Here is a 13,050-nt window from a genome sequence, read left to right on the forward strand (position 1 = left end):
ATTTTTGTCTCTCAATTTGTTTATGTGATGTGTCACACTTATTGATTTGTGAATATTGTACCATCCTTACATCTGCCAAATAAATCCCACTTGGCCATGGTGTATGATCTTTCTAATGTAATGCTAAATCTGATTTGCTAGAATTTTGTTGAGGATTAACATCCATGTTCATCAATGATATTGGCCAGTAGTTTTTTTCTTTTTCTTTTTTTTCTGGTGTCTTTATCTGGTTTTAGAATTAGGGTAATGTTGGTTTCATACGAAGAGCTTGGAATTGTGCCTCTCTATTGAATTTTTGGAAGGATAAGTTTGGAAGGATAATTGTTTGAGAAGGATAAGTTTTAGTTTTTCTTTGAATTATTTGTAGAACTCCCCATAAAGCCATTCAGACCAGGGCTTTTTTTTTTTTTTTCTGGAAGCTTTTTTATTACTGTTTCAATTTCATAATTAGTTATCAGCCCATTCAGGTTTTTTATTCTTCCTGATTGAGTTTTGGAAGCTTGTACTGTTCTAGAAATATGTCCATTTTGTCAAGATTGTCCAGCTTGTTGGAGTAAAGCTGTTTGCAGTATTTTTCTACAATCCTTTGTATGTCTGTGGGGTTGGTTGTTACTTTACGTTTTTCATTTCTCAATTAGTTTATTTGGGTCCTCTCTCTGTTCCTTGATGACCCTGGCTAGAGGTTCATCAATCTTGTTTATCCTTTAAAAGAACCAGCTCTTGGTTTCATTGATTATTTTTTGTTATTATTTTTTGGTCTTATGTCATTTATTTTTGCTCTGATCTTTATTACTTCCTTCCTTCTGCTTACTCTGGGCTTTTATTGTTGCTCTCTTTCTAATTCATTAAGTTGCAAGGTTAGATAATTTGTTAACATTTTTTCTTATTTTTTGAGGTAGACCTGTAGAGCTATGAACTTCTCTTTTAGGACTGCTTTTATTGTGTCCCACAGATTTTGATTGTTGTGTTTTCATTGTCATTTGTTTCCAGGATGCTTTTTATTACTTCTTTGATCTCTCTGGCAACCGAATCATTGTTTATAGCATGCTATTCAGCCTCCAACTGTCTGATCATTTTCATTATTTTTACTGTAGTTGATTTCTAATTTTATGCTATTGTGATATGAGAAGATACTTGTTGTGATTTCTATCTTCTTGAATTTGAAGAGATTTCCCTGTGTCCTAATATGTGGTCTATCTTTGAAAATGTCCCGTGTGCACTTGAGAAGAATGTATATTCTGTAGCTTTGGGGTGAAATGTTCTGAAGATGTCCATTAAGTCCATCTGATCTAGTAAGTCCTTTAGGATTGCTATGTCTTTGATGATTTTTTGTTTAGAGGATTTATCCATGGTTAAAATGGAGCATTAAAGTCCCCTAATATGATTTTATTGTTGCTGATCTCTTCCATAAGTTTTTGATGTATTTGATTGCTCTTTAATGTGTGCGTATATGTCTCCCAGAGTTATGCCCTCTTGTTGAATTTCTCCCTTTAGTATTATGAAGTTGCCCTCCTTATCTCTTGTTATGGCCTTTATTTTGAAGTCTATTTTGTCAGATATAAGTATTGCTACCACAGCTTTTTTCTTATTTTTATTTGCCTTAAAAATATTTTCCATCCCTTTACTATCTGTTTGTGTTAATTCTTTGCTATGAGGTGGGTCTCTTGTAGAAAGAAAATATATTTGTCATGCTTTCTTAGCCATTCAGCTACCCTATGTCTTTTGATTGAAGCATTTAATCCATTTATGTTTAATGTTATTACTGATAAGTAATTGTGTTTTGCCATTTTTATTCTTTATGCCTGTGTTCCATTTACCCTTTGTATTTCTTCTTTTTACAGCAGTCCCTTTAGCATTTCTTGCATTGCTAGTTGATGGTAATAAACTCTCTTATCCCTTTTTTGTTTGTGAAGCTCCTGATTTTACCTTTAGTTTTGAATGGTAGCCTTGCTGGGTATAGTATTCTTGGATTCAGTCCCTTGCTTTGCATCACTTTGTATATTTCATTCCATTCCCTTATGGCCTTATGTGTTCCTGTTGAGAAATAAGTTGATATTCTAATGGGAGATCCCTGTAGGTAACTTTTAGTCTCTCTCTGGCTGCCTTAAAATTCTTTCTTTGTTGTTGATGTTTGCCAATTTCATTATGATGTGTCTTGGTTTCAGTTCTTTGGCTTCATCTTGTTTGGGACTCTATGTGCTTCTTTGACTTACGTGTTTTTATCCTTCCCAACATCAGGGAAGTTTATTGTCATTATTTCTTCAAACAGGTTTTCTGTTCCTTGTTCTTCTTCCTCCCCTTCTGGTATCCCTATTATGTGAATGTTCCTTCTTTTCATGTTATCCCAAAGCTCCCTTAGGCTCTCCTCCTGCGTTTTTATTTTTCTGTCCAGTTGCTGCTGGGTTTGTGTGTTTTTTCCTACTTTCTCTTCTAAGTCACTGATGCAGTTCTCAGCCTCTTCTATTCTACTGTTTAATCCTTCCATTGTGTTCTTTATTGCAGCTAGTTTTTTCTTCATTTCCTCTTGATTCTTTTTCATGTTGATGATATTCTCATTCAGCTCCTTATAATTTTCATTGAGTTGTGTTTATTTGTTATCCAGACATTTGAGCATCCTTATAACCATTACTCTGAATTCTTTCTCTGACATGTTACTTGCCTCCATTTCATTTAATTCCCTTTCTGGTGATTACTCTTTTTTTTGGGGGTGGGGATTGTTTTTTTTTTTGTCTCTCCATTTTTTGCTGTAACATTTTATTGTTTCTACTATGGGCCTGGTGCACAAAATTCGTGCACTGGGTGTGTGTGTGGGGGGGGGGAGTGTGTTCCTCAGCCCAGCCTGTCCCCTCTCACATACTGGGAGCCCTCAGGCGTTGACCCCCATGACCCTCCAATCGCGGGATCTGCCCCTTGCCCAGGCCTGATGCCTCTGAAAGAGGCATCAGGCCTGGGCAGGGGACCCTCATTTCCTCCCATCACTGGTTCTGCCCCCAGACCAGGCCTGATGCCTCTGGCGCAGGCATCAGGCCTGGGCAGGGGACCCCCAGACCCCTCCGATTGCTGGCTCTGCCCCTTGCCCAGGCCTGATGCCTCGGCCAGAGGTGTACACCCCCATCACCCTCCGATCGCCTGATCGGCCCCTTGCCCAGGCCTGACGCCTCCACCAGAGGTGTCAGGCATGGACAGGGGACCACCATCTCCCCCGGATCACTGGCTCTGACCCCCGCCCAGCCCTGAGGCCTCTGGCTCAGAAATCATGCCTGGGCAGGGGAGCCCCATCTCCCTCTGATAGCTTGCTCCACCCCCCGCCCAAGCCTGACGCCTCTGACCCAGGCTTCAGGCCTGGGAAAGGGTACCATCATATCCCTCCAATCCCTGGCTCCGCCCCCCACCCAGGCCTGATGCCTCTGGCCCAGGCATTAGACCTGGGCAGGGGACTACCAGCCCCCTGCCCACACTTATTCCTCAGCCAGAGGAGTTGACCCTCATCACCCTCCGATCACCAATCACTGGATCGGCCCCTTGCCCAGGCCTGAGGCCTCCGGCAGAGGCGTCAGGCCTGGGCAGGGGATCCCCAGCTCCCCGCAGTTGCAGGCTCTGCCCCTGCCCAGGCCAAACACCTCTGGCCGAGGCATCTGGCCCGGGCAGCGGGGACCCACAGCGGCAGCAGCTCCACGATCTCCCGCTCTGCCCCTGCCCAGGCCTAACACCTCTGGCCAAAGCATTAGGCCTGGGCAGGGGACCCCCAACTCCCTACGGTTGCAGGCTCCGCCTCTGCCCAGGCCTAACGCCTCTGGCCTAGGTGTCTGGCCTGGGCAGCGGGGACCTGCAGTGGCAGCAGCCCCGCGATCGTGGGATCCGCTTTAGGCCCAGGCAAGGGACCCCTAGCTTCCGGGACTGCCAGCTTCCACTGTGCCCAGCTCCCATCGCTGGCTCCACCCCTACTTCCTGCTATCACTGGCCAGGGCGGCAAAGGCGCCTTATTCTCCGATCATGGCTGGGGCGCAGGGCAAAGGCGGCCCCAGGGCCGCCTTTGCCCTGTCCCCCCACCTCTTAGCTCCCCCCTGCATTTCTGATCACTGTCAGTGGCAGGGGGCTTCTTCCTGCTTTCCCTTTCGCCTCCCTGCATTGTGCCTACATATGCAAATTAGCCGCCATCTTTGTTGGCAGTTAACTGCCAATCTTAGTTGGCAGTTAATTTGCATATAGCTCTGATTAGCCAATGAAAAGGGTAGCACCATACGCCAATTACCATTTTTCTCTTTTATTAGTGTAGATGTCTTAGATCCAACTGTTTTGCTACTCACGTTCTTTTGGGGGTGGCACTATGTAGTTGGTAATTTTTGGGACCCAGTGGTGTGGTCTTTGAGATCCCCTGGGCATGTTTATCTAGTGGAGCCCCTTACTTGTGCCATTTGGGTTCTCTTTATGCAGTTGGGTGTAGAGGGCCACCTGGGAGGCACCTAGGCATTTTCTTATAATTATTGTCAGATGAACTCAGAGCATAGGCAGAGCCATGCCCTGGGAACATGCTTCCCCAATAAGGTTGTACATGTTAATCAGGGTGGGGCGGAACTAGATATGTAAATCTAGGTCTTTAAAATAAACCTGCTGTGTGGCTCAGCCCATTTTGCTGCCTCTCCATCAGAGAGGATGGTGCCCACCTGGCCCCAGCTTAAAATCTATTTCTGCATCTTGGTCTTTCTTTAATTTCTTAATCCCCAGCTCCTCCACTCAGCTAATGGACTGTTTCCTTTTCCATGCATGACATGGAAAAGAGAGAAACAGCCCCCCACATTTGGTGGCCCAAACAGTGACTGAGTACGGAGGCAAGAGAAGAAAGCGAGGGGGTCACTCCCAGAAGCGTGTGCACACAGATTTAAAGGAATAAGGTAAGGGGAGTGTATTGTTGTGAATTTATATGAAATAGCCAGGTGTAAAACATGGGTAATCCTCAAAAAATGCTTTAAACTATGCTCTGTTAATTGTAGTCAATTTCTCGATTTCTTTCTTAAGCTTTGTTGATGAAACCTGGGAAAAGGTTAGAAAGCAGTTGTGTGACCAATTCTCAGCAAAAAGTCCAGAGAAAATTCCTATCTTAATTGGTGATGGCCTTGATTCAGCACAGGAGAATTTAAGAATGTCTAAGTGGGGTGCAGCCACAGCCTTACAGCCTGGAGTGGAAGTGTGCGAGTCTCTAAGAATACCATCTGCACCTCCTCTGCCTCCACGTGTAAACTACTTGTAACCAAATAGAAAAGGATTAAAGAAATTTCTCAGCAACTGCCAATGATTCTTTATCTTAAAAAATCTTTTCTTTCGTTAAAAAAATAAAAATAAATAAAAATTGAAAAATAAATAAAATAAAAAGAGTAAATGCCAGACCATTACTGAATCTTCCCCCTAAGAAAAAAGGAGGTGGGGGAAGCTCAGGTGGCCATCCAATATGGACGTCACTTCCCAAGAAGGCCACTTCTTCACCTCATCTTCCCATTTTATCCTTTTTTTCCAGCTAATGACTTAAAGTTTTTACAAATTCATAAATGCGTCTAGGATTTCTGTGCACATGTACAGGGAAAAGGCCAGTTTAAAAACGAGTGCACATAGTTTTGAGCTGAACTTGACATTTTTCTGTGTACAGAATAAAAACCTGAGACTGTTTTGGCCTTAAAAATGGCGGAGATAAACATGAGAAAGAAATACAGGCTGGTTTCTCAAGGCAATTTAAAGTAGCTCTTTTGAAATTTCTTGACTTCCCCAGCAGGAAAATTGTGACCGTTTTGAAATTTAGCAGCTATGCCAGGCTTATTGGCTGGAAACTTAAAACTTTTATGTTCAAATCATCTAAAATTATTGAGATTTATAATACTGAAATGTTGATCTGAGTATGCCTAGTATGAAGTCTAGATGAGAGAAGTTAATCTATTAATTGAAAATGCCTTATATTTTATTTGAAATGTATCCTTAAATGTAAAAGTATTGATTTGAAAAATGCTAAGTATTTAATTTGCTACCTAAGATTTAAAGCTCTGAAAGTTTAAGGTCTCTTTTCTTGCCATTAAAAAAGTTTAAACCTACACCCTTTTTTAATGGAGGGAGGGGTATACACGCCCTTCCCCTAGCATGCAGGTAATCCAATTCCCACCAGCAGCCATCTTTAGGAATGTTAATTTGAATTTCAATGGCTACACCTTTTGCTAGCTGACCTTCCCAGAAAAGGTCAAGTGGCCAAAAGGTGGCTCCTTTGAAATCAGCTTTCCACCAGTAGTCATTTTTTAATACCTACAAGTTTGCTTCTCAGTTTCCCCAGGCAGAAAAAACGTGGTTTAAAGTTAATTATTAGATTTTAAAATTTATTCTTAAAAATATAAAAGTGTAGTTAATCAAAGAACTGCTAATATTTGACTGGTAAGCTCTGAAAGTTTAAAGTGCAAATTGAGTTGGGAGAAATTAATTAAATATCTAAATTATAACTTGATTTTGAAAAAATAAAATGTGTTTTCTCTTTTTTTTTAATATTTTTTATTGATTAAGATATTACATATGTGTACCCTCTACCCCCCCTCTCCCCGCTCACCCCCTCACCCCCCCGTTGTCCGTGTCCATTGGTTAGGCCTATATGCTTGCATATAAGTCCTTTGGTTGATCTTTCCCCCTTGCCCCCACCCTCCCCTACCTTCCCTCCAAGGCCCGACAGTCCAATCAATGCCTCTCCGTCTCTGGATCAGTCCTTGTTCATCAGTTTATGTTGTTCATTATATTCCACAAATAAGTGAGATCTTGTGGTATTTATCCGCTCTCCAGTTCCATCCATGCTGTGGCAAATGGTAAGAGTTCCTTTTTCTTCTTCCTCTTCTTAAAGAATACCTTTCAGCTTTTCATATAATGCTGGTTTGGTGGTGATGAACTCCTTTAGCTTATTCTTATCCGTGGAGCTCTTTATCTGACCTTCCATTCTGAATGATAGCTTTGCTGGATAAAGTAATCTTGGTTGCAGGTTCTTGCTATTCATCTCTTTGAATATTTCTTGCCACTCTCTTCTGGCCTGCATGGTTTCTGTTGAGAAATCAGCTGACAGTCGGATGGGTACTCCCTTGTAGGTAACTGAGTTTCTTTCTCTTGCTGCTTTTAAGATTCTCTCTTTATCTTTTGCTCTTGGCATTTTAATTATGATGTGTCTTGGTGTGGTCCTCTTTGGATTCCTTTTGTTTGGGGTTCTCTGCGCTTCCTGGACTTGTAAGTCCATTTCTTTCACCAGGTGCGGGAAGTTTTCTGTCATTATTTCTTCAAAAAGGTTTTCAATATCTTGCCCTCTCTCTCCTTCTGGTACCCCTATAATTCTGATGTTGGTACGCTTGAAGTTGTCCCAGAGGTTCCTTACACTATCTTCATATTTTTTGAATCTCTTTTCTTTTTTCTTTTTCGGTTGGGTATTTTTTGTTTCTTTGCATTTCAAATCTTTGACTTGATTCTTGGGATCCTCTTGTCTGCTGTTGGAGCTCTGTAAAGTATTCTTTATTTCAGTCAGTGTATGCATAATTTCTAATTGGTCCTTTTTCATGACCTCCATGGTCTCACCATACTCCTTGAGGGATTCATTAAATTTATCGGCGGTTTCCATAAAATTCTTGACAAACCTTATAAACGTGGCCTTGAACTCTATATCCAGTCGTCTGTCCTCCTCCGTTTCTGCCAATTGTGACCTGTTTCTTTGTCTCCGCATTTTGGCTGCTTCCCTGTGTTGATAGAGTGGCCTGCGTGCCAGGTGTCCTGTAGGGCCCAGTGGCTCAGCCTCCCCAGTTACCTGGGGTGGACACTCTTGGTGCACTCTTGGTGCCTCGCTTGTTGTAGGATCACTGGGAGGAATTGACCTCCAGGCCAATTGGCTGTGGGAAGCAGCTGTGTCTGAAGTGGGAGAATGGACCCCCTCTGACCACTGGGTACAGTGGCTCCTGGATCTAAGGAGGTGCTAATTCAGCCCCTGCCTGAGGCCACACAGCAGGAACTACGAAGAGGCTCAGCTGTGAAGCAATGCAAGCCGCTGCGGGGCCTTGGGCCTTCTCTTGGAAGTTCCGGGTCTGGCTGGCCCGGCTGCAGTTAGGTAATTATCAGGTTGCAAAGTTCTGGGGCATTCACATGCAAAAGCCTCTGCCCCAGCCCGGGTGGGGCGGGGTCTCAGGGAGTCAAAGGGCTAGAAAGAAGCTATGGCTGATTCTCCACGCCCAGAGTCGCGCGTCTCAGTGTCCCGGCAATGGCTGCAAGCACCTCCAAGGGAAATCTGCCCCCAAGTTCGCCCGCTGCTACCTGAGAGAGCAGCCTCTCCCCGTATGAGACCTGGGTCCCCAGAGACTTCCCGGAACCGGAGATCAGAGCAATTGGGAGCTTGTGATTCAAAAAGACAGCCACGTCCTCAGGTGCCACCCCCTTTTCGCGCGCGCGTGCGCGAGCCGCCACGTACCTCTGCACTCAGCCTCCGCAGCTCCTCTGGCTCTCAGCGTGCTTTTCTTTTCTTCTAGTTGTAGAAATTACACTCAGCCAGCCTTCCTGTTGTTTTGGACGATGTTTGCTCCGTCCTTTGGGCTAATTTTCAATTGTTGTGGGAGGCGACTATTTCCCGGTGTTTATCTATGCCGCCATCTTAGGTTCTCCGTGTTTTCTCTTAATTAATTAGAAATTCAAAATATGTTACTTCTTGGTCTGTTTTTAAAAAGAGGATTAATTTTATGATCTCAACTGAAAATTTTTTAATACAAAAACCAGTTTAAATTTGATTGATATTCTTTAAGATCATTATAAAGGGTATAAACAGCTAATGAGATTTCTGTTTGTCTAAAATATAATGTTGGTCATCTATCTTTTAGGGATTTTGGTTTGCTCTGTCAAAGAACAGTGTAGACAGCCACCATTTTGGGCTGCGTGACTTGGCAGCCGCCATGTCAGCCACATGGCTTGCTGCTCCCCTTGGGGGCTACCATCTAGAAACAGCAAAGACCCCTCCCTCTGATTTAGTCAATCACAGAAGGAATGTCTGCTCACCGAGGCAGGATGGAATTTCAGGGGTAGAGTTTTAAGGTGGAGTTTTACTACAGAAATGCAGATGGGGCAGAAAGTGTGCTTGCCTCTTGGATTTATTTAGTACTATTTTTAAGAAAATATTTTTAATGCTTAATAAAGTTAGCAATCACGGTCTTAATATAATTTAAGTGATATGATAGACCAATGTTTTGAGCAGTTGGCTTTATAAGGGCCAACAATAGAGCTCGTATTCCTTTAAAAGGCTTTCATTTTTCTAATCTCTTAAATCTAGAAAACCCTACTTTCCTTAAACTAAGGACAATTAAAGGTTATATGTTCCCTCCCTAAACAAAAGTTAAATAGCTTATGTCAAAGTATTTAAAAGGGACTGATAGAAGTAATCCAATTTCTGTGATCGCAACCGAAATTTTAAAACCAGTTTAAATTTAATTGATATCTCTTAATAATTATAAGAAATATATAATTTTTAAATCATATATATATATATATATATATATATATATATATATATGAAGTCTTTCAAGTTGGATTTCAAAACTATAACAAAGGAATGACTTTGAGAAATTTCACAGGCCCTGAAATGTTTTCAAAAGTTTATTCTCTCTTTTTAAAGTATTTTTTAATTTAACCAAATTTAATATACTTGAAATCACATGGAAAGCTTTATCAAATAAAAATTAATATATATTTTAAGTTTTTGCCTCTTAAAGGGCAAAACAAGTTATTTTGTTTAATATTTCTTAAAATACAGCAGTGGAATTTTAAGATGTAATTTGAAATAACAAGAGCTCCTTGCTGCTGCATTTTAAAATTAGGCTGGAGGTGGGGCAGTGTTTGCCTCTTGTGAATCAGAAGTTTACTAAATACTAAATTTACTTGGTTTGCTTTGCTTTTTCAAAAATACTTATTTAAATTACTATCTTTGTAAGCAATTGAATCCTAGTAAAAGGAAGATTTTTCCTTTACCTGGGAGGGATGGCATGGCTATCCCAAGGTCAGAGGGCTCCAGTTAACATGTCGGCTCAGTATTCTGGAGACCCAAAATTGTAATCTAGATAAAGTGCCTAAGTTTAACCTAGGTCACCCAAAGATTCGAGACCCAAAGCTGTAATTTAGATAACATGCCTAAGTTTAACCTGGGTTACCCAAGGACTCTAGATAATGTGTTTACCCAAACTAGGTTCCTCATTCCAAACTTCGAGACAGCCAATTTAAAATTGAATTGTCATGACCTAGAGCAGGGGTGGGCAAACTTTTTGACTCAAGGGCCACAATGGGTTCTTAAACTGGACCGGAGGGCCGGAACAAAAGCATGGATGGAGTGTTTGTGTGAACTAATATAAATTCAATGTAAACATCATTACATAAAAGGGTACGATCTTTTCTTTTTTAGTTTTATTCATTTCAAATGGGCCGGATCCAGCCCGCGGGCCGTAGTTTGCCCACGGCTGACCTAGAGCAAAGAATATTCTTACATGGTATTATTCTACAAGTTTCTTTAATAATTGTGATGCTTTAAAACAGTATATTGTACATTTATCCTAAACAAACTTACAAATTAATTCTTTGAATGTTTGGCAGCAATTTAATATTTAAGGACATGAAAGGATTTATTCCCTTCCACTGTGTGGAAGGCCCCCTGGGAAGGCACTTAAGCATTCTGTGTTGACCTCTCTTGACCTTTTTGCCAAGAGGATTTCCTCTTCTCACAATTTAATTGCCTACAGCTGTTGCCTGAGTTCTCTGTTCTTGCTGAAGCCTCATGGTGGCTAGTACCATGGATCTGTCTCTTGCCCAATGGCATAAGTTGGGCCCTCTCTGGAGAAGAAACCTGGGTTCCCTATGATCAGTGCCGGGGCCCCGCCAGCAGGGGAGGGGATCTAAAGGCAGTTGCTGGGCATGGAGGCCAGAGGGACATAGGTTAACAAGGAGACAGAACTGAACCTAACATCACACTACTTGGCCCAGAGGATGGCTGGTAGTCAATGACAGGTAAGATCCCTCAGGGAGGGACGACCTAAGACAGGCACAGTCGGGGGGGCAGTAGGAGAGAACTTAGGGTTCAACTAGGATGGGGTATAGATCCTCACCCTCCCAATTATGCAAGGGCTTGAACACTGGCCCCTTCTAAGGAAGGTCTCCTGCCCCAATGGCTGCTTCTCGCTTCCCATGCCAGGCTCAAATCGGGACCCAGATAAAAAGAGACTTGGCCCAGGTGAGATCGGGAACAGAAAGAGACTTGGTCCAGCTGAAATCAGTACTCAGATAGCGAAGATTTGGCTAACAGCAGCTACCCTATATCTAACTGCAGCCTAACAGAAATGATCAGGGCCTTCCCAAGGATGCAAAATAATCCTTTCCATTAATGTTTACAATGCAAACTAAAATTGATGTTAGAGTATTAAAGTTTTCAGATTAATTAAAATTGGCCTAAGAAGTATTAACCAAAATTTTCATTTCATGGTAAAATTGCTTAACATGCTATGAACCTAAAGCAGTCATATTTTTATGCAAAAAGATGGAATTTAAAGTTATCTAGACTGCATTGTAAGTTTTCCAAAAAGTCTCCTAATAATTAAATCAAAAAGGGGGGATAGTGAAAAAATACCATGTAAAGAAAAATATCCTATAACTAAATTATATTTAGATAAAATTTTTCATTTAATGTTAACAGGAAGACACCCAGGAAAAACACATGATGTCAGGGAAAGCCAGGAGATGATCATTTCAAAGAAAAAAAAACCCAAGTAAAGTTTTCTTTATTAACCTTTGGTCAAGAATACGTTTGTATATTTTCAGAAGAACAGCTCCCAGACCATGTGGATTCCTGCAACAAAAGATCCCAACTGACCAGATTGCTCCAGCCACAAAGACAAGAGAGACAGTTCAGAGATGAAGATAGTGAAGACACCTTGTCATGATAGCAGTCAGAACCTGTGCATTGCTGCAGGTTACCCAGGACAAGAGCAAGGAAGAAGGAGCAATGCAACCAATTCAGGTGCCAGAGCGTTACATCCGTCAGCACAATGGACTCAGACAAGCTCCTGTGTCCATGCACTCAAAAGGACTAAGTACTGCCCTAATGACAGCAAAAAGGTCTTTCTACACAAATTCTGAGCTGTATGAACATGAATTCCTAATATTTGAAAGCAACTTCAAGTGAAAACGCTCCCTAACCTGGCCGGAGTTGTAAATATTGTCTTTTTCTGGTATTTTCCCACTTTTCCACTGCTAATCTCCATGATTGAAAACGGCAGGAAATGTAGTAAGAATCTATTTACTATTATTTCAAGTGTTCCTTACAAGTTTTTAATCATTTCTGGAAACTGTAATAGCGAATTTTAAGAGTTTTACGACAATTAGAGAGTTTTCTTACAAGTATGTACTGGAACCTTCAGGATATTAACTGATTCACATAAAGACGCGAGAGAAATTCGGCCTCAATTGTAAACATAAGTAGTGTAGTCCTCACTTACTGTCTTTCTACACAAATTTGGGCTGTATAAACATGAATTCCTAATATTTGAAAGCAAATTCAAGTGAAAACGCTCCCTAAAGTGGCCGGAGTTGTAAATGTTATCAGTTTTTAGGTCATTTCCCAGCTTTCCACTGGTATTCTCCCTCATTGAAAACGGCAGGAAATTTAGTAAGAATATATGTACTTTTATTTCAAGTGTTTCCTACAAGTTTTTAATCATTTCTGGAAACTAAAATTGCGTATTTTAAGAGTTTTACAACAATTAGAGTGTTTTCTCACAAGTATGTACTCAAACCGTAAGGATATTAACTGATTCACACAAAAGACACCAGAGAAATTGGTCCTCACTTGTAAACATAAGCAGTATAGTCCTCACTTACAGTCTTTCTACACAAATTTGGAGCTGTATAAACATGAATTCCTAATATTTGAAAGCAAATTCAAGTGAAAACGCTCCCTAAATGGCCGGCATTGTAAATATTATCAGTTTTCTCGACATTTCCCAACTTTCCACTGGGAATCACCGTGATGTAAAA

At 41.4% G+C, this 13,050-nt stretch overlaps 1 protein-coding gene across 1 annotated transcript in view; it reads left to right on the top strand.

Annotated features, from left to right (window-relative positions):
- LOC308536156 (synaptotagmin-like protein 5) overlaps nt 1-12,771 on the top strand; it is a 154,014-nt gene extending 141,243 nt beyond the window's left edge. Inside the window, exon 12 of the mRNA XM_081115219.1 lies at nt 11,836-12,771. The gene's annotated coding sequence lies outside the window, so the exon portion shown is untranslated. The remainder of the gene's footprint in view (nt 1-11,835) is intronic.
- The last annotated feature ends 279 nt before the right edge of the window (nt 12,772-13,050 follow it).

This window comes from Myotis nattereri, assembly GCF_964212035.1.
Source record: "Myotis nattereri genome assembly, chromosome: X".
Taxonomy (NCBI): Eukaryota; Metazoa; Chordata; class Mammalia; order Chiroptera; family Vespertilionidae; genus Myotis; species Myotis nattereri.